The sequence below is a fragment of the Schistocerca gregaria genome, chromosome 8 (genome assembly GCF_023897955.1).
Source record: "Schistocerca gregaria isolate iqSchGreg1 chromosome 8, iqSchGreg1.2, whole genome shotgun sequence".
In the NCBI taxonomy this organism is placed as follows: domain Eukaryota; kingdom Metazoa; phylum Arthropoda; class Insecta; order Orthoptera; family Acrididae; genus Schistocerca; species Schistocerca gregaria.
Window position 1 is genome coordinate 381983355 of NC_064927.1, and position 21866 is coordinate 382005220.

At 52.7% G+C, this 21866-nt stretch overlaps 64 non-coding genes across 64 annotated transcripts; 32 read left to right on the forward strand and 32 right to left on the reverse strand.

Moving 5' to 3' along the window:
* Positions 1 to 289: 289 nt before the first annotated feature.
* On the forward strand, positions 290 to 362 carry Trnar-acg (transfer RNA arginine (anticodon ACG)). Its single transcript has one exon. It is a non-coding gene; the product is annotated as a tRNA-Arg (tRNA).
* A 283-nt stretch (positions 363 to 645) lies between these two features.
* On the forward strand, positions 646 to 717 carry Trnam-cau (transfer RNA methionine (anticodon CAU)). The gene has a single exon. It is a non-coding gene; the product is annotated as a tRNA-Met (tRNA).
* Positions 718 to 930: 213 nt separating this feature from the next.
* Trnad-guc (transfer RNA aspartic acid (anticodon GUC)) lies at positions 931 to 1002 on the reverse strand. Its single transcript has one exon. It is a non-coding gene; the product is annotated as a tRNA-Asp (tRNA).
* Positions 1003 to 1113: 111 nt separating this feature from the next.
* On the reverse strand, positions 1114 to 1205 carry Trnai-uau (transfer RNA isoleucine (anticodon UAU)). Its single transcript is given in 2 exon segments — positions 1114 to 1149; positions 1168 to 1205. It is a non-coding gene; the product is annotated as a tRNA-Ile (tRNA).
* A 430-nt stretch (positions 1206 to 1635) lies between these two features.
* Trnar-acg (transfer RNA arginine (anticodon ACG)) lies at positions 1636 to 1708 on the forward strand. The gene has a single exon. It is a non-coding gene; the product is annotated as a tRNA-Arg (tRNA).
* Positions 1709 to 1991: 283 nt separating this feature from the next.
* On the forward strand, positions 1992 to 2063 carry Trnam-cau (transfer RNA methionine (anticodon CAU)). Its single transcript has one exon. It is a non-coding gene; the product is annotated as a tRNA-Met (tRNA).
* Positions 2064 to 2276: 213 nt separating this feature from the next.
* On the reverse strand, positions 2277 to 2348 carry Trnad-guc (transfer RNA aspartic acid (anticodon GUC)). Its single transcript has one exon. It is a non-coding gene; the product is annotated as a tRNA-Asp (tRNA).
* A 111-nt stretch (positions 2349 to 2459) lies between these two features.
* Positions 2460 to 2551, reverse strand: Trnai-uau (transfer RNA isoleucine (anticodon UAU)). The gene is given in 2 exon segments: positions 2460 to 2495; positions 2514 to 2551. It is a non-coding gene; the product is annotated as a tRNA-Ile (tRNA).
* A 430-nt stretch (positions 2552 to 2981) lies between these two features.
* On the forward strand, positions 2982 to 3054 carry Trnar-acg (transfer RNA arginine (anticodon ACG)). Its single transcript has one exon. It is a non-coding gene; the product is annotated as a tRNA-Arg (tRNA).
* Positions 3055 to 3337: 283 nt separating this feature from the next.
* Positions 3338 to 3409, forward strand: Trnam-cau (transfer RNA methionine (anticodon CAU)). The gene has a single exon. It is a non-coding gene; the product is annotated as a tRNA-Met (tRNA).
* Positions 3410 to 3622: 213 nt separating this feature from the next.
* Trnad-guc (transfer RNA aspartic acid (anticodon GUC)) lies at positions 3623 to 3694 on the reverse strand. The gene has a single exon. It is a non-coding gene; the product is annotated as a tRNA-Asp (tRNA).
* Positions 3695 to 3805: 111 nt separating this feature from the next.
* Trnai-uau (transfer RNA isoleucine (anticodon UAU)) lies at positions 3806 to 3897 on the reverse strand. The gene is given in 2 exon segments: positions 3806 to 3841; positions 3860 to 3897. It is a non-coding gene; the product is annotated as a tRNA-Ile (tRNA).
* Positions 3898 to 4339: 442 nt separating this feature from the next.
* Positions 4340 to 4412, forward strand: Trnar-acg (transfer RNA arginine (anticodon ACG)). The gene has a single exon. It is a non-coding gene; the product is annotated as a tRNA-Arg (tRNA).
* A 283-nt stretch (positions 4413 to 4695) lies between these two features.
* Trnam-cau (transfer RNA methionine (anticodon CAU)) lies at positions 4696 to 4767 on the forward strand. The gene has a single exon. It is a non-coding gene; the product is annotated as a tRNA-Met (tRNA).
* Positions 4768 to 4980: 213 nt separating this feature from the next.
* Positions 4981 to 5052, reverse strand: Trnad-guc (transfer RNA aspartic acid (anticodon GUC)). The gene has a single exon. It is a non-coding gene; the product is annotated as a tRNA-Asp (tRNA).
* Positions 5053 to 5163: 111 nt separating this feature from the next.
* On the reverse strand, positions 5164 to 5255 carry Trnai-uau (transfer RNA isoleucine (anticodon UAU)). Its single transcript is given in 2 exon segments — positions 5164 to 5199; positions 5218 to 5255. It is a non-coding gene; the product is annotated as a tRNA-Ile (tRNA).
* Positions 5256 to 5685: 430 nt separating this feature from the next.
* Trnar-acg (transfer RNA arginine (anticodon ACG)) lies at positions 5686 to 5758 on the forward strand. Its single transcript has one exon. It is a non-coding gene; the product is annotated as a tRNA-Arg (tRNA).
* A 283-nt stretch (positions 5759 to 6041) lies between these two features.
* On the forward strand, positions 6042 to 6113 carry Trnam-cau (transfer RNA methionine (anticodon CAU)). Its single transcript has one exon. It is a non-coding gene; the product is annotated as a tRNA-Met (tRNA).
* A 212-nt stretch (positions 6114 to 6325) lies between these two features.
* On the reverse strand, positions 6326 to 6397 carry Trnad-guc (transfer RNA aspartic acid (anticodon GUC)). The gene has a single exon. It is a non-coding gene; the product is annotated as a tRNA-Asp (tRNA).
* A 111-nt stretch (positions 6398 to 6508) lies between these two features.
* Positions 6509 to 6600, reverse strand: Trnai-uau (transfer RNA isoleucine (anticodon UAU)). Its single transcript is given in 2 exon segments — positions 6509 to 6544; positions 6563 to 6600. It is a non-coding gene; the product is annotated as a tRNA-Ile (tRNA).
* Positions 6601 to 7042: 442 nt separating this feature from the next.
* Trnar-acg (transfer RNA arginine (anticodon ACG)) lies at positions 7043 to 7115 on the forward strand. Its single transcript has one exon. It is a non-coding gene; the product is annotated as a tRNA-Arg (tRNA).
* A 283-nt stretch (positions 7116 to 7398) lies between these two features.
* Positions 7399 to 7470, forward strand: Trnam-cau (transfer RNA methionine (anticodon CAU)). Its single transcript has one exon. It is a non-coding gene; the product is annotated as a tRNA-Met (tRNA).
* A 213-nt stretch (positions 7471 to 7683) lies between these two features.
* On the reverse strand, positions 7684 to 7755 carry Trnad-guc (transfer RNA aspartic acid (anticodon GUC)). Its single transcript has one exon. It is a non-coding gene; the product is annotated as a tRNA-Asp (tRNA).
* A 111-nt stretch (positions 7756 to 7866) lies between these two features.
* On the reverse strand, positions 7867 to 7958 carry Trnai-uau (transfer RNA isoleucine (anticodon UAU)). The gene is given in 2 exon segments: positions 7867 to 7902; positions 7921 to 7958. It is a non-coding gene; the product is annotated as a tRNA-Ile (tRNA).
* A 430-nt stretch (positions 7959 to 8388) lies between these two features.
* Trnar-acg (transfer RNA arginine (anticodon ACG)) lies at positions 8389 to 8461 on the forward strand. The gene has a single exon. It is a non-coding gene; the product is annotated as a tRNA-Arg (tRNA).
* Positions 8462 to 8744: 283 nt separating this feature from the next.
* Positions 8745 to 8816, forward strand: Trnam-cau (transfer RNA methionine (anticodon CAU)). The gene has a single exon. It is a non-coding gene; the product is annotated as a tRNA-Met (tRNA).
* A 213-nt stretch (positions 8817 to 9029) lies between these two features.
* On the reverse strand, positions 9030 to 9101 carry Trnad-guc (transfer RNA aspartic acid (anticodon GUC)). The gene has a single exon. It is a non-coding gene; the product is annotated as a tRNA-Asp (tRNA).
* Positions 9102 to 9212: 111 nt separating this feature from the next.
* On the reverse strand, positions 9213 to 9304 carry Trnai-uau (transfer RNA isoleucine (anticodon UAU)). Its single transcript is given in 2 exon segments — positions 9213 to 9248; positions 9267 to 9304. It is a non-coding gene; the product is annotated as a tRNA-Ile (tRNA).
* Positions 9305 to 9734: 430 nt separating this feature from the next.
* On the forward strand, positions 9735 to 9807 carry Trnar-acg (transfer RNA arginine (anticodon ACG)). Its single transcript has one exon. It is a non-coding gene; the product is annotated as a tRNA-Arg (tRNA).
* Positions 9808 to 10090: 283 nt separating this feature from the next.
* Positions 10091 to 10162, forward strand: Trnam-cau (transfer RNA methionine (anticodon CAU)). The gene has a single exon. It is a non-coding gene; the product is annotated as a tRNA-Met (tRNA).
* A 213-nt stretch (positions 10163 to 10375) lies between these two features.
* Positions 10376 to 10447, reverse strand: Trnad-guc (transfer RNA aspartic acid (anticodon GUC)). Its single transcript has one exon. It is a non-coding gene; the product is annotated as a tRNA-Asp (tRNA).
* A 111-nt stretch (positions 10448 to 10558) lies between these two features.
* Positions 10559 to 10650, reverse strand: Trnai-uau (transfer RNA isoleucine (anticodon UAU)). The gene is given in 2 exon segments: positions 10559 to 10594; positions 10613 to 10650. It is a non-coding gene; the product is annotated as a tRNA-Ile (tRNA).
* A 442-nt stretch (positions 10651 to 11092) lies between these two features.
* Trnar-acg (transfer RNA arginine (anticodon ACG)) lies at positions 11093 to 11165 on the forward strand. Its single transcript has one exon. It is a non-coding gene; the product is annotated as a tRNA-Arg (tRNA).
* A 283-nt stretch (positions 11166 to 11448) lies between these two features.
* Positions 11449 to 11520, forward strand: Trnam-cau (transfer RNA methionine (anticodon CAU)). The gene has a single exon. It is a non-coding gene; the product is annotated as a tRNA-Met (tRNA).
* A 213-nt stretch (positions 11521 to 11733) lies between these two features.
* On the reverse strand, positions 11734 to 11805 carry Trnad-guc (transfer RNA aspartic acid (anticodon GUC)). The gene has a single exon. It is a non-coding gene; the product is annotated as a tRNA-Asp (tRNA).
* A 111-nt stretch (positions 11806 to 11916) lies between these two features.
* On the reverse strand, positions 11917 to 12008 carry Trnai-uau (transfer RNA isoleucine (anticodon UAU)). The gene is given in 2 exon segments: positions 11917 to 11952; positions 11971 to 12008. It is a non-coding gene; the product is annotated as a tRNA-Ile (tRNA).
* Positions 12009 to 12450: 442 nt separating this feature from the next.
* Positions 12451 to 12523, forward strand: Trnar-acg (transfer RNA arginine (anticodon ACG)). Its single transcript has one exon. It is a non-coding gene; the product is annotated as a tRNA-Arg (tRNA).
* A 283-nt stretch (positions 12524 to 12806) lies between these two features.
* On the forward strand, positions 12807 to 12878 carry Trnam-cau (transfer RNA methionine (anticodon CAU)). The gene has a single exon. It is a non-coding gene; the product is annotated as a tRNA-Met (tRNA).
* A 213-nt stretch (positions 12879 to 13091) lies between these two features.
* On the reverse strand, positions 13092 to 13163 carry Trnad-guc (transfer RNA aspartic acid (anticodon GUC)). Its single transcript has one exon. It is a non-coding gene; the product is annotated as a tRNA-Asp (tRNA).
* Positions 13164 to 13274: 111 nt separating this feature from the next.
* Positions 13275 to 13366, reverse strand: Trnai-uau (transfer RNA isoleucine (anticodon UAU)). Its single transcript is given in 2 exon segments — positions 13275 to 13310; positions 13329 to 13366. It is a non-coding gene; the product is annotated as a tRNA-Ile (tRNA).
* Positions 13367 to 13796: 430 nt separating this feature from the next.
* Positions 13797 to 13869, forward strand: Trnar-acg (transfer RNA arginine (anticodon ACG)). The gene has a single exon. It is a non-coding gene; the product is annotated as a tRNA-Arg (tRNA).
* Positions 13870 to 14152: 283 nt separating this feature from the next.
* On the forward strand, positions 14153 to 14224 carry Trnam-cau (transfer RNA methionine (anticodon CAU)). Its single transcript has one exon. It is a non-coding gene; the product is annotated as a tRNA-Met (tRNA).
* A 213-nt stretch (positions 14225 to 14437) lies between these two features.
* Trnad-guc (transfer RNA aspartic acid (anticodon GUC)) lies at positions 14438 to 14509 on the reverse strand. Its single transcript has one exon. It is a non-coding gene; the product is annotated as a tRNA-Asp (tRNA).
* Positions 14510 to 14620: 111 nt separating this feature from the next.
* Positions 14621 to 14712, reverse strand: Trnai-uau (transfer RNA isoleucine (anticodon UAU)). The gene is given in 2 exon segments: positions 14621 to 14656; positions 14675 to 14712. It is a non-coding gene; the product is annotated as a tRNA-Ile (tRNA).
* Positions 14713 to 15154: 442 nt separating this feature from the next.
* Trnar-acg (transfer RNA arginine (anticodon ACG)) lies at positions 15155 to 15227 on the forward strand. The gene has a single exon. It is a non-coding gene; the product is annotated as a tRNA-Arg (tRNA).
* Positions 15228 to 15510: 283 nt separating this feature from the next.
* Positions 15511 to 15582, forward strand: Trnam-cau (transfer RNA methionine (anticodon CAU)). The gene has a single exon. It is a non-coding gene; the product is annotated as a tRNA-Met (tRNA).
* Positions 15583 to 15795: 213 nt separating this feature from the next.
* Trnad-guc (transfer RNA aspartic acid (anticodon GUC)) lies at positions 15796 to 15867 on the reverse strand. The gene has a single exon. It is a non-coding gene; the product is annotated as a tRNA-Asp (tRNA).
* A 111-nt stretch (positions 15868 to 15978) lies between these two features.
* Positions 15979 to 16070, reverse strand: Trnai-uau (transfer RNA isoleucine (anticodon UAU)). Its single transcript is given in 2 exon segments — positions 15979 to 16014; positions 16033 to 16070. It is a non-coding gene; the product is annotated as a tRNA-Ile (tRNA).
* Positions 16071 to 16512: 442 nt separating this feature from the next.
* Positions 16513 to 16585, forward strand: Trnar-acg (transfer RNA arginine (anticodon ACG)). The gene has a single exon. It is a non-coding gene; the product is annotated as a tRNA-Arg (tRNA).
* A 283-nt stretch (positions 16586 to 16868) lies between these two features.
* Trnam-cau (transfer RNA methionine (anticodon CAU)) lies at positions 16869 to 16940 on the forward strand. Its single transcript has one exon. It is a non-coding gene; the product is annotated as a tRNA-Met (tRNA).
* Positions 16941 to 17153: 213 nt separating this feature from the next.
* Positions 17154 to 17225, reverse strand: Trnad-guc (transfer RNA aspartic acid (anticodon GUC)). The gene has a single exon. It is a non-coding gene; the product is annotated as a tRNA-Asp (tRNA).
* A 111-nt stretch (positions 17226 to 17336) lies between these two features.
* Positions 17337 to 17428, reverse strand: Trnai-uau (transfer RNA isoleucine (anticodon UAU)). The gene is given in 2 exon segments: positions 17337 to 17372; positions 17391 to 17428. It is a non-coding gene; the product is annotated as a tRNA-Ile (tRNA).
* Positions 17429 to 17858: 430 nt separating this feature from the next.
* Trnar-acg (transfer RNA arginine (anticodon ACG)) lies at positions 17859 to 17931 on the forward strand. The gene has a single exon. It is a non-coding gene; the product is annotated as a tRNA-Arg (tRNA).
* Positions 17932 to 18214: 283 nt separating this feature from the next.
* Positions 18215 to 18286, forward strand: Trnam-cau (transfer RNA methionine (anticodon CAU)). The gene has a single exon. It is a non-coding gene; the product is annotated as a tRNA-Met (tRNA).
* A 213-nt stretch (positions 18287 to 18499) lies between these two features.
* On the reverse strand, positions 18500 to 18571 carry Trnad-guc (transfer RNA aspartic acid (anticodon GUC)). Its single transcript has one exon. It is a non-coding gene; the product is annotated as a tRNA-Asp (tRNA).
* A 111-nt stretch (positions 18572 to 18682) lies between these two features.
* Trnai-uau (transfer RNA isoleucine (anticodon UAU)) lies at positions 18683 to 18774 on the reverse strand. The gene is given in 2 exon segments: positions 18683 to 18718; positions 18737 to 18774. It is a non-coding gene; the product is annotated as a tRNA-Ile (tRNA).
* A 442-nt stretch (positions 18775 to 19216) lies between these two features.
* Trnar-acg (transfer RNA arginine (anticodon ACG)) lies at positions 19217 to 19289 on the forward strand. Its single transcript has one exon. It is a non-coding gene; the product is annotated as a tRNA-Arg (tRNA).
* Positions 19290 to 19572: 283 nt separating this feature from the next.
* Trnam-cau (transfer RNA methionine (anticodon CAU)) lies at positions 19573 to 19644 on the forward strand. Its single transcript has one exon. It is a non-coding gene; the product is annotated as a tRNA-Met (tRNA).
* Positions 19645 to 19857: 213 nt separating this feature from the next.
* Positions 19858 to 19929, reverse strand: Trnad-guc (transfer RNA aspartic acid (anticodon GUC)). Its single transcript has one exon. It is a non-coding gene; the product is annotated as a tRNA-Asp (tRNA).
* A 111-nt stretch (positions 19930 to 20040) lies between these two features.
* Positions 20041 to 20132, reverse strand: Trnai-uau (transfer RNA isoleucine (anticodon UAU)). The gene is given in 2 exon segments: positions 20041 to 20076; positions 20095 to 20132. It is a non-coding gene; the product is annotated as a tRNA-Ile (tRNA).
* Positions 20133 to 20574: 442 nt separating this feature from the next.
* On the forward strand, positions 20575 to 20647 carry Trnar-acg (transfer RNA arginine (anticodon ACG)). Its single transcript has one exon. It is a non-coding gene; the product is annotated as a tRNA-Arg (tRNA).
* Positions 20648 to 20930: 283 nt separating this feature from the next.
* Positions 20931 to 21002, forward strand: Trnam-cau (transfer RNA methionine (anticodon CAU)). The gene has a single exon. It is a non-coding gene; the product is annotated as a tRNA-Met (tRNA).
* A 212-nt stretch (positions 21003 to 21214) lies between these two features.
* Trnad-guc (transfer RNA aspartic acid (anticodon GUC)) lies at positions 21215 to 21286 on the reverse strand. The gene has a single exon. It is a non-coding gene; the product is annotated as a tRNA-Asp (tRNA).
* Positions 21287 to 21397: 111 nt separating this feature from the next.
* Positions 21398 to 21489, reverse strand: Trnai-uau (transfer RNA isoleucine (anticodon UAU)). Its single transcript is given in 2 exon segments — positions 21398 to 21433; positions 21452 to 21489. It is a non-coding gene; the product is annotated as a tRNA-Ile (tRNA).
* Positions 21490 to 21866: the final 377 nt, after the last annotated feature.

The following is a 21866-nucleotide window of genomic DNA, read 5'->3' on the forward strand; positions in this document are numbered from 1 at the left end:
CAGGCATATCAACCGCTTGTCATCACCGAAAAAATGCAGAAAAACGGGCGCCTTGCATTCTGCTACCTGTCCAACAGCGGGAGCAGATGTATGGCAAGCTCTAGGCTGTGCAGGCGCACCGTGGCCGAGGAGCTGGAGGAGAGATGCCTTCCTTAGCAGCTCCCTGCAGAGTGCGGAAGACCAGAGTGGCCGCGCCGCCGTTGTCAGTGGACGACACGCAATTGCCGAGCCACGGAGAACACGTTGCTTTGCGATGTGCACCCGCCCCGTGGCTTACACCGCGAACAGTGGCCCTGTGGCGCAACGAATAACGCGTCTGACTACGGATCAGAAGATTCCAGGTTCGAATCCTGGCAGGGTCGGCATTTTGTTAGTTGCGGGGGTGTAGCTAGGCAATGCATTCGAATGTCTCCACCTTTGTGGAGTGCAATGTTAATCCTGAGCATCTCGCAGCTGCATCTCGAGACGATCGTGGTAAATATCGCTTCGTGCAAGCGTCAGCGTAGCGTCAGTCGAGCAAAGTCGAGACAAGTCAAGCTGAGAGATGATACGCAGTTAATTAAACGGTAGGCGCGTGAAACCGATGCACACAACGCTTTCCAAGTGTCCAATGCCACGCACCGAAAAGGACGGACTGCTGCACGCAGCAGAGTGGCGCAGTGGAAGCGTGCTGGGCCCATAACCCAGAGGTCCGTGGATCGAAACCACGCTCTGCTAAAATTATTCTTTTTCGTTGGTGCTTCGAGCTCGATCATTAAGCTTGGGGTGCGCTGATTCAGCGTCGTCAGTAAACCCTGTGAGTTGTGAAACGATGACGTCGTGTGAAGAATACGAGAAACACTTCCTAAGACGCAGACCTTCTTACGATTTTTTAGCAATTACATTCCTTGATCACAAGGGTAATGCTTTCTCGCGATATAAAAATCGCACCTCCCCGGCGGGGAATCGAACCCCGGTCTCCCGCGTGACAGGCGGGGATACTAACCACTATACTACCGAGGAACACGCAGGCGGTCTATACAATGCACGCACATTTCTGCTTCTCAAGTACGTGATACATCTAAAATCTAGCGTCCCGATGCTTCCAGAGTCAGCTGCTACGAAATAAAAGTATGCCCCAGGTGAGGCTCGAACTCACAACCCCGGCATTGCTCACGGCTACTGCCTTATAAGTACCGTGCGCTAACCAATTGCGCCACTGGGGCTACAGCGGAATGGTTTCAGTTAGCGGTATTCACTTTGCTGCCAAGCTGTTGTGGCTACAGACCCATCATACGATCATCACCTACGGCCATACTGCCACTTCAGCACCTGTCTACGAATGCTTCATACGATTCTTGTTTCATATGCTACACTTACAGGCATATCAACCGCTTGTCATCACCGAAAAAATGCAGAAAAACGGGCGCCTTGCATTCTGCTACCTGTCCAGATGTATGGCAAGCTCTAGGCTGTGCAGGCGCACCGTGGCCGAGGAGCTGGAGGAGAGATGCCTTCCTTAGCAGCTCCCTGCAGAGTGCGGAAGACCAGAGTGGCCGCGCCGCCGTTGTCAGTGGACGACACGCAATTGCCGAGCCACGGAGAACATGTTGCTTTGCGATGTGCACCCGCCCCGTGGCTTACACCGCGAACAGTGGCCCTGTGGCGCAACGGATAACGCGTCTGACTACGGATCAGAAGATTCCAGGTTCGAATCCTGGCAGGGTCGGCATTTTGTTAGTTGCGGGGGCGTAGCTAGGCAATGCATTCGAATGTCTCCACCTTCGTGGAGTGCAATGTTAATCCTGAGCATCTCGCAGCTGCATCTCGAGACGATCGTGGTAAATATCGCTTCGTGCAAGCGTCAGCGTAGCGTCAGTCGAGCAAAGTCGAGACAAGTCAAGCTGAGAGATGATACGCACTTAATTAAACGGTAGGCGCGTGAAACCGATGCACACAACGCTTTCCAAGTGTCCAATGCCACGCACCGAAAAGGACGGACTGCTGCACGCAGCAGAGTGGCGCAGTGGAAGCGTGCTGGGCCCATAACCCAGAGGTCCGTGGATCGAAACCACGCTCTGCTAAAATTATTCTTTTTCGTTGGTGCTTCGAGCTCGATCATTAAGCTTGGGGTGCGCTGATTCAGCGTCGTCAGTAAACCCTGTGAGTTGTGAAACGATGACGTCGTGTGAAGAATACGAGAAACACTTCCTAAGACGCAGACCTTCTTACGATTTTTTAGCAATTACATTCCTTGATCACAAGGGTAATGCTTTCTCGCGATATAAAAATCGCACCTCCCCGGCGGGGAATCGAACCCCGGTCTCCCGCGTGACAGGCGGGGATACTAACCACTATACTACCGAGGAACACGCAGGCGGTCTATACAATGCACGCACATTTCTGCTTCTCAAGTACGTGATACATCTAAAATCTAGCGTCCCGATGCTTCCAGAGTCAGCTGCTACGAAATAAAAGTATGCCCCAGGTGAGGCTCGAACTCACAACCCCGGCATTGCTCACGGCTACTGCCTTATAAGTACCGTGCGCTAACCAATTGCGCCACTGGGGCTACAGCGGAATGGTTTCAGTTAGCGGTATTCACTTTGCTGCCAAGCTGTTGTGGCTACAGACCCATCATACGATCATCACCTACGGCCATACTGCCACTTCAGCACCTGTCTACGAATGCTTCATACGATTCTTGTTTCATATGCTACACTTACAGGCATATCAACCGCTTGTCATCACCGAAAAAATGCAGAAAAACGGGCGCCTTGCATTCTGCTACCTGTCCAGATGTATGGCAAGCTCTAGGCTGTGCAGGCGCACCGTGGCCGAGGAGCTGGAGGAGAGATGCCTTCCTTAGCAGCTCCCTGCAGAGTGCGGAAGACCAGAGTGGCCGCGCCGCCGTTGTCAGTGGACGACACGCAATTGCCGAGCCACGGAGAACACGTTGCTTTGCGATGTGCACCCGCCCCGTGGCTTACACCGCGAACAGTGGCCCTGTGGCGCAACGGATAACGCGTCTGACTACGGATCAGAAGATTCCAGGTTCGAATCCTGGCAGGGTCGGCATTTTGTTAGTTGCGGGGGCGTAGCTAGGCAATGCATTCGAATGTCTCCACCTTCGTGGAGTGCAATGTTAATCCTGAGCATCTCGCAGCTGCATCTCGAGACGATCGTGGTAAATATCGCTTCGTGCAAGCGTCAGCGTAGCGTCAGTCGAGCAAAGTCGAGACAAGTCAAGCTGAGAGATGATACGCAGTTAATTAAACGGTAGGCGCGTGAAACCGGTGCACACAACGCTTTCCAAGTGTCCAATGCCACGCACCGAAAAGGACGGACTGCTGCACGCAGCAGAGTGGCGCAGTGGAAGCGTGCTGGGCCCATAACCCAGAGGTCCGTGGATCGAAACCACGCTCTGCTAAAATTATTCTTTTTCGTTGGTGCTTCGAGCTCGATCATTAAGCTTGGGGTGCGCTGATTCAGCGTCGTCAGTAAACCCTGTGAGTTGTGAAACGATGACGTCGTGTGAAGAATACGAGAAACACTTCCTAAGACGCAGACCTTCTTACGATTTTTTAGCAATTACATTCCTTGATCACAAGGGTAATGCTTTCTCGCGATATAAAAATCGCACCTCCCCGGCGGGGAATCGAACCCCGGTCTCCCGCGTGACAGGCGGGGATACTAACCACTATACTACCGAGGAACACGCAGGCGGTCTATACAATGCACGCACATTTCTGCTTCTCAAGTACGTGATACATCTAAAATCTAGCGTCCCGATGCTTCCAGAGTCAGCTGCTACGAAATAAAAGTATGCCCCAGGTGAGGCTCGAACTCACAACCCCGGCATTGCTCACGGCTACTGCCTTATAAGTACCGTGCGCTAACCAATTGCGCCACTGGGGCTACAGCGGAATGGTTTCAGTTAGCGGTATTCACTTTGCTGCCAAGCTGTTGTGGCTACAGACCCATCATACGATCATCACCTACGGCCATACTGCCACTTCAGCACCTGTCTACGAATGCTTCATACGATTCTTGTTTCATATGCTACACTTACAGGCATATCAACCGCTTGTCATCACCGAAAAAATGCAGAAAAACGGGCGCCTTGCATTCTGCTACCTGTCCAACAGCGGGAGCAGATGTATGGCAAGCTCTAGGCTGTGCAGGCGCACCGTGGCCGAGGAGCTGGAGGAGAGATGCCTTCCTTAGCAGCTCCCTGCAGAGTGCGGAAGACCAGAGTGGCCGCGCCGCCGTTGTCAGTGGACGACACGCAATTGCCGAGCCACGGAGAACACGTTGCTTTGCGATGTGCACCCGCCCCGTGGCTTACACCGCGAACAGTGGCCCTGTGGCGCAACGAATAACGCGTCTGACTACGGATCAGAAAATTCCAGGTTCGAATCCTGGCAGGGTCGGCATTTTGTTAGTTGCGGGGGCGTAGCTAGGCAATGCATTCGAATGTCTCCACCTTCGTGGAGTGCAATGTTAATCCTGAGCATCTCGCAGCTGCATCTCGAGACGATCGTGGTAAATATCGCTTCGTGCAAGCGTCAGCGTAGCGTCAGTCGAGCAAAGTCGAGACAAGTCAAGCTGAGAGATGATACGCAGTTAATTAAACGGTAGGCGCGTGAAACCGATGCACACAACGCTTTCCAAGTGTCCAATGCCACGCACCGAAAAGGACGGACTGCTGCACGCAGCAGAGTGGCGCAGTGGAAGCGTGCTGGGCCCATAACCCAGAGGTCCGTGGATCGAAACCACGCTCTGCTAAAATTATTCTTTTTCGTTGGTGCTTCGAGCTCGATCATTAAGCTTGGGGTGCGCTGATTCAGCGTCGTCAGTAAACCCTGTGAGTTGTGAAACGATGACGTCGTGTGAAGAATACGAGAAACACTTCCTAAGACGCAGACCTTCTTACGATTTTTTAGCAATTACATTCCTTGATCACAAGGGTAATGCTTTCTCGCGATATAAAAATCGCACCTCCCCGGCGGGGAATCGAACCCCGGTCTCCCGCGTGACAGGCGGGGATACTAACCACTATACTACCGAGGATCACGCAGGCGGTCTATACAATGCACGCACATTTCTGCTTCTCAAGTACGTGATACATCTAAAATCTAGCGTCCCGATGCTTCCAGAGTCAGCTGCTACGAAATAAAAGTATGCCCCAGGTGAGGCTCGAACTCACAACCCCGGCATTGCTCACGGCTACTGCCTTATAAGTACCGTGCGCTAACCAATTGCGCCACTGGGGCTACAGCGGAATGGTTTCAGTTAGCGGAATTCACTTTGCTGCCAAGCTGTTGTGGCTACAGACCCATCATACGATCATCACCTACGGCCATACTGCCACTTCAGCACCTGTCTACGAATGCTTCATACGATTCTTGTTTCATATGCTACACTTACAGGCATATCAACCGCTTGTCATCACCGAAAAAATGCAGAAAAACGGGCGCCTTGCATTCTGCTACCTGTCCAGATGTATGGCAAGCTCTAGGCTGTGCAGGCGCACCGTGGCCGAGGAGCTGGAGGAGAGATGCCTTCCTTAGCAGCTCCCTGCAGAGTGCGGAAGACCAGAGTGGCCGCGCCGCCGTTGTCAGTGGACGACACGCAATTGCCGAGCCACGGAGAACATGTTGCTTTGCGATGTGCACCCGCCCCGTGGCTTACACCGCGAACAGTGGCCCTGTGGCGCAACGGATAACGCGTCTGACTACGGATCAGAAGATTCCAGGTTCGAATCCTGGCAGGGTCGGCATTTTGTTAGTTGCGGGGGCGTAGCTAGGCAATGCATTCGAATGTCTCCACCTTCGTGGAGTGCAATGTTAATCCTGAGCATCTCGCAGCTGCATCTCGAGACGATCGTGGTAAATATCGCTTCGTGCAAGCGTCAGCGTAGCGTCAGTCGAGCAAAGTCGAGACAAGTCAAGCTGAGAGATGATACGCAGTTAATTAGACGGTAGGCGCGTGAAACCGATGCACACAACGCTTTCCAAGTGTCCAATGCCACGCACCGAAAAGGACGGACTGCTGCACGCAGCAGAGTGGCGCAGTGGAAGCGTGCTGGGCCCATAACCCAGAGGTCCGTGGATCGAAACCACGCTCTGCTAAAATTATTCTTTTTCGTTGGTGCTTCGAGCTCGATCATTAAGCTTGGGGTGCGCTGATTCAGCGACGTCAGTAAACCCTGTCAGTTGTGAAACGATGACGTCGTGTGAAGAATACGAGAAACACTTCCTAAGACGCAGACCTTCTTACGATTTTTTAGCAATTACATTCCTTGATCACAAGGTAATGCTTTCTCGCGATATAAAAATCGCACCTCCCCGGCGGGGAATCGAACCCCGGTCTCCCGCGTGACAGGCGGGGATACTAACCATTATACTACCGAGGAAGACGCAGGCGGTCTATACAATGCACGCACATTTCTGCTTCTCAAGTACGTGATACATCTAAAATCTAGCGTCCCGATGCTTCCAGAGTCAGCTGCTACGAAATAAAAGTATGCCCCAGGTGAGGCTCGAACTCACAACCCCGGCATTGCTCACGGCTACTGCCTTATAAGTACCGTGCGCTAACCAATTGCGCCACTGGGGCTACAGCGGAATGGTTTCAGTTAGCGGTATTCACTTTGCTGCCAAGCTGTTGTGGCTACAGACCCATCATACGATCATCACCTACGGCCATACTGCCACTTCAGCACCTGTCTACGAATGCTTCATACGATTCTTGTTTCATATGCTACACTTACAGGCATATCAACCGCTTGTCATCACCGAAAAAATGCAGAAAAACGGGCGCCTTGCATTCTGCTACGTGTCCAACAGCGGGAGCAGATGTATGGCAAGCTCTAGGCTGTGCAGGCGCACCGTGGCCGAGGAGCTGGAGGAGAGATGCCTTCCTTAGCAGCTCCCTGCAGAGTGCGGAAGACCAGAGTGGCCGCGCCGCCGTTGTCAGTGGACGACACGCAATTGCCGAGCCACGGAGAACACGTTGCTTTGCGATGTGCACCCGCCCCGTGGCTTACACCGCGAACAGTGGCCCTGTGGCGCAACGAATAACGCGTCTGACTACGGATCAGAAGATTCCAGGTTCGAATCCTGGCAGGGTCGGCATTTTGTTAGTTGCGGGGGCGTAGCTAGGCAATGCATTCGAATGTCTCCACCTTTGTGGAGTGCAATGTTAATCCTGAGCATCTCGCAGCTGCATCTCGAGACGATCGTGGTAAATATCGCTTCGTGCAAGCGTCAGCGTAGCGTCAGTCGAGCAAAGTCGAGACAAGTCAAGCTGAGAGATGATACGCAGTTAATTAAACGGTAGGCGCGTGAAACCGATGCACACAACGCTTTCCAAGTGTCCAATGCCACGCACCGAAAAGGACGGACTGCTGCACGCAGCAGAGTGGCGCAGTGGAAGCGTGCTGGGCCCATAACCCAGAGGTCCGTGGATCGAAACCACGCTCTGCTAAAATTATTCTTTTTCGTTGGTGCTTCGAGCTCGATCATTAAGCTTGGGGTGCGCTGATTCAGCGTCGTCAGTAAACCCTGTGAGTTGTGAAACGATGACGTCGTGTGAAGAATACGAGAAACACTTCCTAAGACGCAGACCTTCTTACGATTTTTTAGCAATTACATTCCTTGATCACAAGGGTAATGCTTTCTCGCGATATAAAAATCGCACCTCCCCGGCGGGGAATCGAACCCCGGTCTCCCGCGTGACAGGCGGGGATACTAACCACTATACTACCGAGGAACACGCAGGCGGTCTATACAATGCACGCACATTTCTGCTTCTCAAGTACGTGATACATCTAAAATCTAGCGTCCCGATGCTTCCAGAGTCAGCTGCTACGAAATAAAAGTATGCCCCAGGTGAGGCTCGAACTCACAACCCCGGCATTGCTCACGGCTACTGCCTTATAAGTACCGTGCGCTAACCAATTGCGCCACTGGGGCTACAGCGGAATGGTTTCAGTTAGCGGTATTCACTTTGCTGCCAAGCTGTTGTGGCTACAGACCCATCATACGATCATCACCTACGGCCATACTGCCACTTCAGCACCTGTCTACGAATGCTTCATACGATTCTTGTTTCATATGCTACACTTACAGGCATATCAACCGCTTGTCATCACCGAAAAAATGCAGAAAAACGGGCGCCTTGCATTCTGCTACCTGTCCAGATGTATGGCAAGCTCTAGGCTGTGCAGGCGCACCGTGGCCGAGGAGCTGGAGGAGAGATGCCTTCCTTAGCAGCTCCCTGCAGAGTGCGGAAGACCAGAGTGGCCGCGCCGCCGTTGTCAGTGGACGACACGCAATTGCCGAGCCACGGAGAACATGTTGCTTTGCGATGTGCACCCGCCCCGTGGCTTACACCGCGAACAGTGGCCCTGTGGCGCAACGGATAACGCGTCTGACTACGGATCAGAAGATTCCAGGTTCGAATCCTGGCAGGGTCGGCATTTTGTTAGTTGCGGGGGCGTAGCTAGGCAATGCATTCGAATGTCTCCACCTTCGTGGAGTGCAATGTTAATCCTGAGCATCTCGCAGCTGCATCTCGAGACGATCGTGGTAAATATCGCTTCGTGCAAGCGTCAGCGTAGCGTCAGTCGAGCAAAGTCGAGACAAGTCAAGCTGAGAGATGATACGCAGTTAATTAAACGGTAGGCGCGTGAAACCGATGCACACAACGCTTTCCAAGTGTCCAATGCCACGCACCGAAAAGGACGGACTGCTGCACGCAGCAGAGTGGCGCAGTGGAAGCGTGCTGGGCCCATAACCCAGAGGTCCGTGGATCGAAACCACGCTCTGCTAAAATTATTCTTTTTCGTTGGTGCTTCGAGCTCGATCATTAAGCTTGGGGTGCGCTGATTCAGCGTCGTCAGTAAACCCTGTGAGTTGTGAAACGATGACGTCGTGTGAAGAATACGAGAAACACTTCCTAAGACGCAGACCTTCTTACGATTTTTTAGCAATTACATTCCTTGATCACAAGGGTAATGCTTTCTCGCGATATAAAAATCGCACCTCCCCGGCGGGGAATCGAACCCCGGTCTCCCGCGTGACAGGCGGGGATACTAACCACTATACTACCGAGGAACACGCAGGCGGTCTATACAATGCACGCACATTTCTGCTTCTCAAGTACGTGATACATCTAAAATCTAGCGTCCCGATGCTTCCAGAGTCAGCTGCTACGAAATAAAAGTATGCCCCAGGTGAGGCTCGAACTCACAACCCCGGCATTGCTCACGGCTACTGCCTTATAAGTACCGTGCGCTAACCAATTGCGCCACTGGGGCTACAGCGGAATGGTTTCAGTTAGCGGTATTCACTTTGCTGCCAAGCTGTTGTGGCTACAGACCCATCATACGATCATCACCTACGGCCATACTGCCACTTCAGCACCTGTCTACGAATGCTTCATACGATTCTTGTTTCATATGCTACACTTACAGGCATATCAACCGCTTGTCATCACCGAAAAAATGCAGAAAAACGGGCGCCTTGCATTCTGCTACCTGTCCAGATGTATGGCAAGCTCTAGGCTGTGCAGGCGCACCGTGGCCGAGGAGCTGGAGGAGAGATGCCTTCCTTAGCAGCTCCCTGCAGAGTGCGGAAGACCAGAGTGGCCGCGCCGCCGTTGTCAGTGGACGACACGCAATTGCCGAGCCACGGAGAACATGTTGCTTTGCGATGTGCACCCGCCCCGTGGCTTACACCGCGAACAGTGGCCCTGTGGCGCAACGGATAACGCGTCTGACTACGGATCAGAAGATTCCAGGTTCGAATCCTGGCAGGGTCGGCATTTTGTTAGTTGCGGGGGCGTAGCTAGGCAATGCATTCGAATGTCTCCACCTTCGTGGAGTGCAATGTTAATCCTGAGCATCTCGCAGCTGCATCTCGAGACGATCGTGGTAAATATCGCTTCGTGCAAGCGTCAGCGTAGCGTCAGTCGAGCAAAGTCGAGACAAGTCAAGCTGAGAGATGATACGCAGTTAATTAAACGGTAGGCGCGTGAAACCGATGCACACAACGCTTTCCAAGTGTCCAATGCCACGCACCGAAAAGGACGGACTGCTGCACGCAGCAGAGTGGCGCAGTGGAAGCGTGCTGGGCCCATAACCCAGAGGTCCGTGGATCGAAACCACGCTCTGCTAAAATTATTCTTTTTCGTTGGTGCTTCGAGCTCGATCATTAAGCTTGGGGTGCGCTGATTCAGCGTCGTCAGTAAACCCTGTGAGTTGTGAAACGATGACGTCGTGTGAAGAATACGAGAAACACTTCCTAAGACGCAGACCTTCTTACGATTTTTTAGCAATTACATTCCTTGATCACAAGGGTAATGCTTTCTCGCGATATAAAAATCGCACCTCCCCGGCGGGGAATCGAACCCCGGTCTCCCGCGTGACAGGCGGGGATACTAACCACTATACTACCGAGGAACACGCAGGCGGTCTATACAATGCACGCACATTTCTGCTTCTCAAGTACGTGATACATCTAAAATCTAGCGTCCCGATGCTTCCAGAGTCAGCTGCTACGAAATAAAAGTATGCCCCAGGTGAGGCTCGAACTCACAACCCCGGCATTGCTCACGGCTACTGCCTTATAAGTACCGTGCGCTAACCAATTGCGCCACTGGGGCTACAGCGGAATGGTTTCAGTTAGCGGTATTCACTTTGCTGCCAAGCTGTTGTGGCTACAGACCCATCATACGATCATCACCTACGGCCATACTGCCACTTCAGCACCTGTCTACGAATGCTTCATACGATTCTTGTTTCATATGCTACACTTACAGGCATATCAACCGCTTGTCATCACCGAAAAAATGCAGAAAAACGGGCGCCTTGCATTCTGCTACCTGTCCAACAGCGGGGGCAGATGTATGGCAAGCTCTAGGCTGTGCAGGCGCACCGTGGCCGAGGAGCTGGAGGAGAGATGCCTTCCTTAGCAGCTCCCTGCAGAGTGCGGAAGACCAGAGTGGCCGCGCCGCCGTTGTCAGTGGACGACACGCAATTGCCGAGCCACGGAGAACACGTTGCTTTGCGATGTGCACCCGCCCCGTGGCTTACACTGCGAACAGTGGCCCTGTGGCGCAACGGATAACGCGTCTGACTACGGATCAGAAGATTCCAGGTTCGAATCCTGGCAGGGTCGGCATTTTGTTAGTTGCGGGGGCGTAGCTAGGCAATGCATTCGAATGTCTCCACCTTCGTGGAGTGCAATGTTAATCCTGAGCATCTCGCAGCTGCATCTCGAGACGATCGTGGTAAATATCGCTTCGTGCAAGCGTCAGCGTAGCGTCAGTCGAGCAAAGTCGAGACAAGTCAAGCTGAGAGATGATACGCAGTTAATTAGACGGTAGGCGCGTGAAACCGATGCACACAACGCTTTCCAAGTGTCCAATGCCACGCACCGAAAAGGACGGACTGCTGCACGCAGCAGAGTGGCGCAGTGGAAGCGTGCTGGGCCCATAACCCAGAGGTCCGTGGATCGAAACCACGCTCTGCTAAAATTATTCTTTTTCGTTGGTGCTTCGAGCTCGATCATTAAGCTTGGGGTGCGCTGATTCAGCGACGTCAGTAAACCCTGTCAGTTGTGAAACGATGACGTCGTGTGAAGAATACGAGAAACACTTCCTAAGACGCAGACCTTCTTACGATTTTTTAGCAATTACATTCCTTGATCACAAGGGTAATGCTTTCTCGCGATATAAAAATCGCACCTCCCCGGCGGGGAATCGAACCCCGGTCTCCCGCGTGACAGGCGGGGATACTAACCATTATACTACCGAGGAAGACGCAGGCGGTCTATACAATGCACGCACATTTCTGCTTCTCAAGTACGTGATACATCTAAAATCTAGCGTCCCGATGCTTCCAGAGTCAGCTGCTACGAAATAAAAGTATGCCCCAGGTGAGGTTCGAACTCACAACCCCGGCATTGCTCACGGCTACTGCCTTATAAGTACCGTGCGCTAACCAATTGCGCCACTGGGGCTACAGCGGAATGGTTTCAGTTAGCGGTATTCACTTTGCTGCCAAGCTGTTGTGGCTACAGACCCATCATACGATCATCACCTACGGCCATACTGCCACTTCAGCACCTGTCTACGAATGCTTCATACGATTCTTGTTTCATATGCTACACTTACAGGCATATCAACCGCTTGTCATCACCGAAAAAATGCAGAAAAACGGGCGCCTTGCATTCTGCTACCTGTCCAACAGCGGGAGCAGATGTATGGCAAGCTCTAGGCTGTGCAGGCGCACCGTGGCCGAGGAGCTGGAGGAGAGATGCCTTCCTTAGCCGCTCCCTGCAGAGTGCGGAAGACCAGAGTGGCCGCGCCGCCGTTGTCAGTGGACGACACGCAATTGCCGAGCCACGGAGAACACGTTGCTTTGCGATGTGCACCCGCCCCGTGGCTTACACCGCGAACAGTGGCCCTGTGGCGCAACGGATAACGCGTCTGACTACGGATCAGAAGATTCCAGGTTCGAATCCTGGCAGGGTCGGCATTTTGTTAGTTGCGGGGGCGTAGCTAGGCAATGCATTCGAATGTCTCCACCTTCGTGGAGTGCAATGTTAATCCTGAGCATCTCGCAGCTGCATCTCGAGACGATCGTGGTAAATATCGCTTCGTGCAAGCGTCAGCGTAGCGTCAGTCGAGCAAAGTCGAGACAAGTCAAGCTGAGAGATGATACGCAGTTAATTAAACGGTAGGCGCGTGAAACCGATGCACACAACGCTTTCCAAGTGTCCAATGCCACGCACCGAAAAGGACGGACTGCTGCACGCAGCAGAGTGGCGCAGTGGAAGCGTGCTGGGCCCATAACCCAGAGGTCCGTGGATCGAAACCACGCTCTGCTAAAATTATTCTTTTTCGTTGGAGCTTCGAGCTCGATCATTAAGCTTGGGGTGCGCTGATTCAGCGTCGTCAGTAAACCCTGTGAGTTGTGAAACGATGACGTCGTGTGAAGAATACGAGAAACACTTCCTAAGACGCAGACCTTCTTACGATTTTTTAGCAATTACATTCCTTGATCACAAGGGTAATGCTTTCTCGCGATATAAAAATAGCACCTCCCCGGCGGGGAATCGAACCCCGGTCTCCCGCGTGACAGGCGGGGATACTAACCACTATACTACCGAGGAACACGCAGGCGGTCTATACAATGCACGCACATTTCTGCTTCTCAAGTACGTGATACATCTAAAATCTAGCGTCCCGATGCTTCCAGAGTCAGCTGCTACGAAATAAAAGTATGCCCCAGGTGAGGCTCGAACTCACAACCCTGGCATTGCTCACGGCTACTGCCTTATAAGTACCGTGCGCTAACCAATTGCGCCACTGGGGCTACAGCGGAATGGTTTCAGTTAGCGGTATTCACTTTGCTGCCAAGCTGTTGTGGCTACAGACCCATCATACGATCATCACCTACGGCCATACTGCCACTTCAGCACCTGTCTACGAATGCTTCATACGATTCTTGTTTCATATGCTACACTTACAGGCATATCAACCGCTTGTCATCACCGAAAAAATGCAGAAAAACGGGCGCCTTGCATTCTGCTACCTGTCCAGATGTATGGCAAGCTCTAGGCTGTGCAGGCGCACCGTGGCCGAGGAGCTGGAGGAGAGATGCCTTCCTTAGCAGCTCCCTGCAGAGTGCGGAAGACCAGAGTGGCCGCGCCGCCGTTGTCAGTGGACGACACGCAATTGCCGAGCCACGGAGAACACGTTGCTTTGCGATGTGCACCCGCCCCGTGGCTTACACCGCGAACAGTGGCCCTGTGGCGCAACGGATAACGTGTCTGACTACGGATCAGAAGATTCCAGGTTCGAATCCTGGCAGGGTCGGCATTTTGTTAGTTGCGGGGGCGTAGCTAGGCAATGCATTCGAATGTCTCCACCTTCGTGGAGTGCAATGTTAATCCTGAGCATCTCGCAGCTGCATCTCGAGACGATCGTGGTAAATATCGCTTCGTGCAAGCGTCAGCGTAGCGTCAGTCGAGCAAAGTCGAGACAAGTCAAGCTGAGAGATGATACGCAGTTAATTAAACGGTAGGCGCGTGAAACCGATGCACACAACGCTTTCCAAGTGTCCAATGCCACGCACCGAAAAGGACGGACTGCTGCACGCAGCAGAGTGGCGCAGTGGAAGCGTGCTGGGCCCATAACCCAGAGGTCCGTGGATCGAAACCACGCTCTGCTAAAATTATTCTTTTTCGTTGGTGCTTCGAGCTCGATCATTAAGCTTGGGGTGCGCTGATTCAGCGTCGTCAGTAAACCCTGTGAGTTGTGAAACGATGACGTCGTGTGAAGAATACGAGAAACACTTCCTAAGACGCAGACCTTCTTACGATTTTTTAGCAATTACATTCCTTGATCACAAGGGTAATGCTTTCTCGCGATATAAAAATCGCACCTCCCCGGCGGGGAATCGAACCCCGGTCTCCCGCGTGACAGGCGGGGATACTAACCACTATACTACCGAGGAACACGCAGGCGGTCTATACAATGCACGCACATTTCTGCTTCTCAAGTACGTGATACATCTAAAATCTAGCGTCCCGATGCTTCCAGAGTCAGCTGCTACGAAATAAAAGTATGCCCCAGGTGAGGCTCGAACTCACAACCCCGGCATTGCTCACGGCTACTGCCTTATAAGTACCGTGCGCTAACCAATTGCGCCACTGGGGCTACAGCGGAATGGTTTCAGTTAGCGGTATTCACTTTGCTGCCAAGCTGTTGTGGCTACAGACCCATCATACGATCATCACCTACGGCCATACTGCCACTTCAGCACCTGTCTACGAATGCTTCATACGATTCTTGTTTCATATGCTACACTTACAGGCATATCAACCGCTTGTCATCACCGAAAAAATGCAGAAAAACGGGCGCCTTGCATTCTGCTACCTGTCCAACAGCGGGGGCAGATGTATGGCAAGCTCTAGGCTGTGCAGGCGCACCGTGGCCGAGGAGCTGGAGGAGAGATGCCTTCCTTAGCAGCTCCCTGCAGAGTGCGGAAGACCAGAGTGGCCGCGCCGCCGTTGTCAGTGGACGACACGCAATTGCCGAGCCACGGAGAACACGTTGCTTTGCGATGTGCACCCGCCCCGTGGCTTACACTGCGAACAGTGGCCCTGTGGCGCAACGGATAACGCGTCTGACTACGGATCAGAAGATTCCAGGTTCGAATCCTGGCAGGGTCGGCATTTTGTTAGTTGCGGGGGCGTAGCTAGGCAATGCATTCGAATGTCTCCACCTTCGTGGAGTGCAATGTTAATCCTGAGCATCTCGCAGCTGCATCTCGAGACGATCGTGGTAAATATCGCTTCGTGCAAGCGTCAGCGTAGCGTCAGTCGAGCAAAGTCGAGACAAGTCAAGCTGAGAGATGATACGCAGTTAATTAAACGGTAGGCGCGTGAAACCGATGCACACAACGCTTTCCAAGTGTCCAATGCCACGCACCGAAAAGGACGGACTGCTGCACGCAGCAGAGTGGCGCAGTGGAAGCGTGCTGGGCCCATAACCCAGAGGTCCGTGGATCGAAACCACGCTCTGCTAAAATTATTCTTTTTCGTTGGTGCTTCGAGCTCGATCATTAAGCTTGGGGTGCGCTGATTCAGCGACGTCAGTAAACCCTGTCAGTTGTGAAACGATGACGTCGTGTGAAGAATACGAGAAACACTTCCTAAGACGCAGACCTTCTTACGATTTTTTAGCAATTACATTCCTTGATCACAAGGGTAATGCTTTCTCGCGATATAAAAATCGCACCTCCCCGGCGGGGAATCGAACCCCGGTCTCCCGCGTGACAGGCGGGGATACTAACCATTATACTACCGAGGAAGACGCAGGCGGTCTATACAATGCACGCACATTTCTGCTTCTCAAGTACGTGATACATCTAAAATCTAGCGTCCCGATGCTTCCAGAGTCAGCTGCTACGAAATAAAAGTATGCCCCAGGTGAGGTTCGAACTCACAACCCCGGCATTGCTCACGGCTACTGCCTTATAAGTACCGTGCGCTAACCAATTGCGCCACTGGGGCTACAGCGGAATGGTTTCAGTTAGCGGTATTCACTTTGCTGCCAAGCTGTTGTGGCTACAGACCCATCATACGATCATCACCTACGGCCATACTGCCACTTCAGCACCTGTCTACGAATGCTTCATACGATTCTTGTTTCATATGCTACACTTACAGGCATATCAACCGCTTGTCATCACCGAAAAAATGCAGAAAAACGGGCGCCTTGCATTCTGCTACCTGTCCAACAGCGGGAGCAGATGTATGGCAAGCTCTAGGCTGTGCAGGCGCACCGTGGCCGAGGAGCTGGAGGAGAGATGCCTTCCTTAGCCGCTCCCTGCAGAGTGCGGAAGACCAGAGTGGCCGCGCCGCCGTTGTCAGTGGACGACACGCAATTGCCGAGCCACGGAGAACACGTTGCTTTGCGATGTGCACCCGCCCCGTGGCTTACACCGCGAACAGTGGCCCTGTGGCGCAACGGATAACGCGTCTGACTACGGATCAGAAGATTCCAGGTTCGAATCCTGGCAGGGTCGGCATTTTGTTAGTTGCGGGGGCGTAGCTAGGCAATGCATTCGAATGTCTCCACCTTCGTGGAGTGCAATGTTAATCCTGAGCATCTCGCAGCTGCATCTCGAGACGATCGTGGTAAATATCGCTTCGTGCAAGCGTCAGCGTAGCGTCAGTCGAGCAAAGTCGAGACAAGTCAAGCTGAGAGATGATACGCAGTTAATTAAACGGTAGGCGCGTGAAACCGATGCACACAACGCTTTCCAAGTGTCCAATGCCACGCACCGAAAAGGACGGACTGCTGCACGCAGCAGAGTGGCGCAGTGGAAGCGTGCTGGGCCCATAACCCAGAGGTCCGTGGATCGAAACCACGCTCTGCTAAAATTATTCTTTTTCGTTGGAGCTTCGAGCTCGATCATTAAGCTTGGGGTGCGCTGATTCAGCGTCGTCAGTAAACCCTGTGAGTTGTGAAACGATGACGTCGTGTGAAGAATACGAGAAACACTTCCTAAGACGCAGACCTTCTTACGATTTTTTAGCAATTACATTCCTTGATCACAAGGGTAATGCTTTCTCGCGATATAAAAATAGCACCTCCCCGGCGGGGAATCGAACCCCGGTCTCCCGCGTGACAGGCGGGGATACTAACCACTATACTACCGAGGAACACGCAGGCGGTCTATACAATGCACGCACATTTCTGCTTCTCAAGTACGTGATACATCTAAAATCTAGCGTCCCGATGCTTCCAGAGTCAGCTGCTACGAAATAAAAGTATGCCCCAGGTGAGGCTCGAACTCACAACCCTGGCATTGCTCACGGCTACTGCCTTATAAGTACCGTGCGCTAACCAATTGCGCCACTGGGGCTACAGCGGAATGGTTTCAGTTAGCGGTATTCACTTTGCTGCCAAGCTGTTGTGGCTACAGACCCATCATACGATCATCACCTACGGCCATACTGCCACTTCAGCACCTGTCTACGAATGCTTCATACGATTCTTGTTTCATATGCTACACTTACAGGCATATCAACCGCTTGTCATCACCGAAAAAATGCAGAAAAACGGGCGCCTTGCATTCTGCTACCTGTCCAGATGTATGGCAAGCTCTAGGCTGTGCAGGCGCACCGTGGCCGAGGAGCTGGAGGAGAGATGCCTTCCTTAGCAGCTCCCTGCAGAGTGCGGAAGACCAGAGTGGCCGCGCCGCCGTTGTCAGTGGACGACACGCAATTGCCGAGCCACGGAGAACACGTTGCTTTGCGATGTGCACCCGCCCCGTGGCTTACACCGCGAACAGTGGCCCTGTGGCGCAACGGATAACGTGTCTGACTACGGATCAGAAGATTCCAGGTTCGAATCCTGGCAGGGTCGGCATTTTGTTAGTTGCGGGGGCGTAGCTAGGCAATGCATTCGAATGTCTCCACCTTCGTGGAGTGCAATGTTAATCCTGAGCATCTCGCAGCTGCATCTCGAGACGATCGTGGTAAATATCGCTTCGTGCAAGCGTCAGCGTAGCGTCAGTCGAGCAAAGTCGAGACAAGTCAAGCTGAGAGATGATACGCAGTTAATTAAACGGTAGGCGCGTGAAACCGATGCACACAACGCTTTCCAAGTGTCCAATGCCACGCACCGAAAAGGACGGACTGCTGCACGCAGCAGAGTGGCGCAGTGGAAGCGTGCTGGGCCCATAACCCAGAGGTCCGTGGATCGAAACCACGCTCTGCTAAAATTATTCTTTTTCGTTGGTGCTTCGAGCTCGATCATTAAGCTTGGGGTGCGCTGATTCAGCGTCGTCAGTAAACCCTGTGAGTTGTGAAACGATGACGTCGTGTGAAGAATACGAGAAACACTTCCTAAGACGCAGACCTTCTTACGATTTTTTAGCAATTACATTCCTTGATCACAAGGGTAATGCTTTCTCGCGATATAAAAATCGCACCTCCCCGGCGGGGAATCGAACCCCGGTCTCCCGCGTGACAGGCGGGGATACTAACCACTATACTACCGAGGAACACGCAGGCGGTCTATACAATGCACGCACATTTCTGCTTCTCAAGTACGTGATACATCTAAAATCTAGCGTCCCGATGCTTCCAGAGTCAGCTGCTACGAAATAAAAGTATGCCCCAGGTGAGGCTCGAACTCACAACCCCGGCATTGCTCACGGCTACTGCCTTATAAGTACCGTGCGCTAACCAATTGCGCCACTGGGGCTACAGCGGAATGGTTTCAGTTAGCGGTATTCACTTTGCTGCCAAGCTGTTGTGGCTACAGACCCATCATACGATCATCACCTACGGCCATACTGCCACTTCAGCACCTGTCTACGAATGCTTCATACGATTCTTGTTTCATATGCTACACTTACAGGCATATCAACCGCTTGTCATCACCGAAAAAATGCAGAAAAACGGGCGCCTTGCATTCTGCTACCTGTCCAACAGCGGGGGCAGATGTATGGCAAGCTCTAGGCTGTGCAGGCGCACCGTGGCCGAGGAGCTGGAGGAGAGATGCTTTCCTTAGCAGCTCCCTGCAGAGTGCGGAAGACCAGAGTGGCCGCGCCGCCGTTGTCAGTGGACGACACGCAATTGCCGAGCCACGGAGAACACGTTGCTTTGCGATGTGCACCCGCCCCGTGGCTTACACCGCGAACAGTGGCCCTGTGGCGCAACGGATAACGCGTCTGACTACGGATCAGAAGATTCCAGGTTCGAATCCTGGCAGGGTCGGCATTTTGTTAGTTGCGGGGGCGTAGCTAGGCAATGCATTCGAATGTCTCCACCTTCGTGGAGTGCAATGTTAATCCTGAGCATCTCGCAGCTGCATCTCGAGACGATCGTGGTAAATATCGCTTCGTGCAAGCGTCAGCGTAGCGTCAGTCGAGCAAAGTCGAGACAAGTCAAGCTGAGAGATGATACGCAGTTAATTAAACGGTAGGCGCGTGAAACCGGTGCACACAACGCTTTCCAAGTGTCCAATGCCACGCACCGAAAAGGACGGACTGCTGCACGCAGCAGAGTGGCGCAGTGGAAGCGTGCTGGGCCCATAACCCAGAAGTCCGTGGATCGAAACCACGCTCTGCTAAAATTATTCTTTTTCGTTGGTGCTTCGAGCTCGATCATTAAGCTTGGGGTGCGCTGATTCAGCGTCGTCAGTAAACCCTGTGAGTTGTGAAACGATGACGTCGTGTGAAGAATACGAGAAACACTTCCTAAGACGCAGACCTTCTTACGATTTTTTAGCAATTACATTCCTTGATCACAAGGGTAATGCTTTCTCGCGATATAAAAATCGCACCTCCCCGGCGGGGAATCGAACCCCGGTCTCCCGCGTGACAGGCGGGGATACTAACCACTATACTACCGAGGAACACGCAGGCGGTCTATACAATGCACGCACATTTCTGCTTCTCAAGTACGTGATACATCTAAAATCTAGCGTCCCGATGCTTCCAGAGTCAGCTGCTACGAAATAAAAGTATGCCCCAGGTGAGGCTCGAACTCACAACCCCGGCATTGCTCACGGCTACTGCCTTATAAGTACCGTGCGCTAACCAATTGCGCCACTGGGGCTACAGCGGAATGGTTTCAGTTAGCGGTATTCACTTTGCTGCCAAGCTGTTGTGGCTACAGACCCATCATACGATCATCACCTACGGCCATACTGCCACTTCAGCACCTGTCTACGAATGCTTCATACGATTCTTGTTTCATATGCTACACTTACAGGCATATCAACCGCTTGTCATCACCGAAAAAATGCAGAAAAACGGGCGCCTTGCATTCTGCTACCTGTCCAACAGCGGGGGCAGATGTATGGCAAGCTCTAGGCTGTGCAGGCGCACCGTGGCCGAGGAGCTGGAGGAGAGATGCCTTCCTTAGCAGCTCCCTGCAGAGTGCGGAAGACCAGAGTGGCCGCGCCGCCGTTGTCAGTGGACGACACGCAATTGCCGAGCCACGGAGAACACGTTGCTTTGCGATGTGCACCCGCCCCGTGGCTTACACTGCGAACAGTGGCCCTGTGGCGCAACGGATAACGCGTCTGACTACGGATCAGAAGATTCCAGGTTCGAATCCTGGCAGGGTCGGCATTTTGTTAGTTGCGGGGGCGTAGCTAGGCAATGCATTCGAATGTCTCCACCTTCGTGGAGTGCAATGTTAATCCTGAGCATCTCGCAGCTGCATCTCGAGACGATCGTGGTAAATATCGCTTCGTGCAAGCGTCAGCGTAGCGTCAGTCGAGCAAAGTCGAGACAAGTCAAGCTGAGAGATGATACGCAGTTAATTAAACGGTAGGCGCGTGAAACCGATGCACACAACGCTTTCCAAGTGTCCAATGCCACGCACCGAAAAGGACGGACTGCTGCACGCAGCAGAGTGGCGCAGTGGAAGCGTGCTGGGCCCATAATCCAGAGGTCCGTGGATCGAAACCACGCTCTGCTAAAATTATTCTTTTTCGTTGGTGCTTCGAGCTCGATCATTAAGCTTGGGGTGCGCTGATTCAGCGACGTCAGTAAACCCTGTGAGTTGTGAAACGATGACGTCGTGTGAAGAATACGAGAAACACTTCCTAAGACGCAGACCTTCTTACGATTTTTTAGCAATTACATTCCTTGATCACAAGGTAATGCTTTCTCGCGATATAAAAATCGCACCTCCCCGGCGGGGAATCGAACCCCGGTCTTCCGCGTGACAGGCGGGGATACTAACCATTATACTACCGAGGAAGACGCAGGCGGTCTATACAATGCACGCACATTTCTGCTTCTCAAGTACGTGATACATCTAAAATCTAGCGTCCCGATGCTTCCAGAGTCAGCTGCTACGAAATAAAAGTATGCCCCAGGTGAGGCTCGAACTCACAACCCCGGCATTGCTCACGGCTACTGCCTTATAAGTACCGTGCGCTAACCAATTGCGCCACTGGGGCTACAGCGGAATGGTTTCAGTTAGCGGTATTCACTTTGCTGCCAAGCTGTTGTGGCTACAGACCCATCATACGATCATCACCTACGGCCATACTGCCACTTCAGCACCTGTCTACGAATGCTTCATACGATTCTTGTTTCATATGCTACACTTACAGGCATATCAACCGCTTGTCATCACCGAAAAAATGCAGAAAAACGGGCGCCTTGCATTCTGCTACCTGTCCAACAGCGGGAGCAGATGTATGGCAAGCTCTAGGCTGTGCAGGCGCACCGTGGCCGAGGAGCTGGAGGAGAGATGCCTTCCTTAGCAGCTCCCTGCAGAGTGCGGAAGACCAGAGTGGCCGCGCCGCCGTTGTCAGTGGACGACACGCAATTG